The sequence below is a fragment of the Esox lucius genome, chromosome 24 (genome assembly GCF_011004845.1).
Source record: "Esox lucius isolate fEsoLuc1 chromosome 24, fEsoLuc1.pri, whole genome shotgun sequence".
Classification (NCBI taxonomy): domain Eukaryota; kingdom Metazoa; phylum Chordata; class Actinopteri; order Esociformes; family Esocidae; genus Esox; species Esox lucius.
Window position 1 is genome coordinate 8,184,237 of NC_047592.1, and position 2,597 is coordinate 8,186,833.

At 38.2% G+C, this 2,597-nt stretch overlaps 1 long non-coding RNA gene across 1 annotated transcript; it reads right to left on the minus strand.

The window, feature by feature from the left end:
* Positions 1–405: 405 nt before the first annotated feature.
* LOC114830253 lies at positions 406–989 on the minus strand. The gene is made up of 3 exons (XR_003777958.2): positions 944–989; positions 516–551; positions 406–431 (listed from the first exon to the last, which is right to left on the minus strand). It is a non-coding gene; the product is annotated as an uncharacterized LOC114830253 (long non-coding RNA).
* Between the last annotated feature and the right edge of the window lie 1,608 nt (positions 990–2,597).

The window sequence follows — 2,597 nt, forward strand, 5'->3', positions numbered from 1 at the left end:
GGTATACCTTTAGCCAATGTTGAGCAAAAATTCAGACTTTTTAACAGGGGTCCGTTTGTCATGTTTTGTTTTATGATTGTACCATTTTGTAATGACCTATTCCATAATGTGTTAAAAGGGTACTCACCCAACTGGCACAGCTCTATGTGTAAGAATTGAGGGTGTGTTGACTTTTGAACAGGGGTCTGTTTATTATTTTCTTTGTTGCCATAATTTGTTTTATGATTGTGCCATTCTGTTGAATATGAATGCCAAAAGAAAATGCCATAATGTGTCTTTACATCCAACAACATTTTCAGTTAAAAGATATAAACATTATTATGTTGGTGATGAATACTAAGCGACAACTCAATTAAAAATAAGAAAACATACAAAATCCCATAATGTGTTAAAGGTGTACTCACCCAACTGGCACAGCTCCAAAAACCGACCTTTAAGAGCACAGATTAACAGCCAATGAAGAGCAGAATCATTGAAATACAGAATATATGTGAACACAATGAGGTTGGTTTTACCTGCAAATAAAGTGAGCTTGCTCATTGTGCTTGATTCTACGTTAGACAAATTAGACGAGAAACGCACATGAGATGTGAAATGAAAAGGATTTCCCATTTTTTCATATAACTAAATATTACCCTAAAGGAATCATTGCCTCCAAAATAATTGTATGGATTTCTCACATAACTATACTATATACAGTTGTATGGTGTATCAGACAATTACAGCACATTAAGTTATCAGACTCCTTAAGATAAACAAAATAACTACTGTTTCATTATTAGGCATTTGAAGAAAAATCTGAGAATAAAATATCAGGTGTATTTTATGGAATTCTAGCAAAGCTGTGCATTAAAACACATCATTGGCATTAACACGGTGTTACTAAAATAGGCATGATCAGAGCGAGTGGAGAATATAGATATGAAGTCCAGACAGAGTTTACCTCACCATAACGGGAACCAGTAAAAAGACAGGGCTGTAGCAGAAGTAGATTGGTTTGTGAGGGAAGCTCAGTGTTTGCTCAGTTATATAAATTTCCCCTTTCTTTGAGTGGTCAAGGTCTTGGAGGGGTGTAAGGGGCGGGGCATTTTGTATGAATCAAGAACCTGCGTCAAGTTGGCCCCCCACCCAAAGCAAAACTTCGGCAAAATAGGCTCAAACGTTTGTGCTCCGTTTGTGCTGGTTTGTGCCGTTTACATTTTCTTTGTGCTGCTATCATTTTATAGATATTAAAAAAAAAATGTACAGGCCTTTCAGAAATTACTCGGCCCTCAACATATTCCAAATTTAACCAAATGTAGTCATGTTCGTTTGTGCTCCGGTTGTGCCAGTTTCTGCTGGTTTGTGCCAATAAAAGTTTTGTTAGTGCTGCATGGGTGTTTTTAATATTAGACATTTAATTATAGGCAATGACGTCTTTCAGCCTCTCTACATGCTTATTTATGGGCAGAATGTTTCTATTTTATTGTAACTTAATCAAATGACAAACTATGTAAATGGGGTGTTTTACCCCACTATTGGGGCTAAATGCCCCTCCCAATGGGGTAAAATTACCCTTTTTTTTACTCTCAATTAACGTCTATTCCACATTTAGGTGTCAAAATCATTCTGTCAATGTAATCTATACTAAAGAAAATAATTTGATCTTGATCGCAGTATATAAGTGAGTTAATACACAGGTATAAGGTTTTAGTCATGGTAAAAATACCTCAGCCTCGGCATCCTGCCTCTGACCTTTCACCTACTTGTCAGGCTATACTTTCTCACAGTCTGTATAGTACGATTAACAAGGGCAATGTTGCACATATTTCCTCAGAGCTAAAAACATCCTCTTTCTCCGAGGCTAACCGCTGTGTATCGTAGCGGAAACCGAGATGGTAGCAATCTCAGGGCTGGTGCTGGGCAGATTTCTGACAGGGATCCCAGGGGCCCATGGAGTGGGGAGCAACTGAGCAGCAACATCCAGGTTGGTGCCGTTAACAATCAAATAAGGGTCCCTGGCCTGATAGCACTCTAGCGACTCCATGTGGCGGCTTGGGTGGCGTTAAGGTACAGTTGTTTTTGTGAAGTACAGTTGTTTTTCTGACTTCTGTTGCTTCCAGTACTTTTAAATCGGCCCAAAACACTGTGAAAATCTGCATTCCTGCAATCCAAAACATAAATGTATTCTGTAGGCAGATTCACATTAATCTAACTGACACAAAAAATTGCTAACACAAACACACAAGGAACTATGGATACAATAATTTGATAATGTCATGCTTGTTTTGCCTCAGAAACAGCTGAAGTTATAAAAGAAAATAGTGGGCTACAGTATGTCCAAGACTGGACTAAGGACGATCAGTTGGCCCCGGCGTTGTTAACAAGGGAAAGGTTGATCTCCAGTTGCCTACAGCAAGTGAACACAGAAAACCCTCAACAATGTGGATGTCATAACCCAGCAAGAACCAATTTGAACTCTTCTTCTCTAAGAACTCCCCAGGACCTGGACATTTTTATCAAAATTTGAAAACATTCAAAATGTGTGATAATAAGAATTAACCACAGCAAATCATGATAGTTTTCTGGGAAATGTAACATCTACCACAGACAGTAAA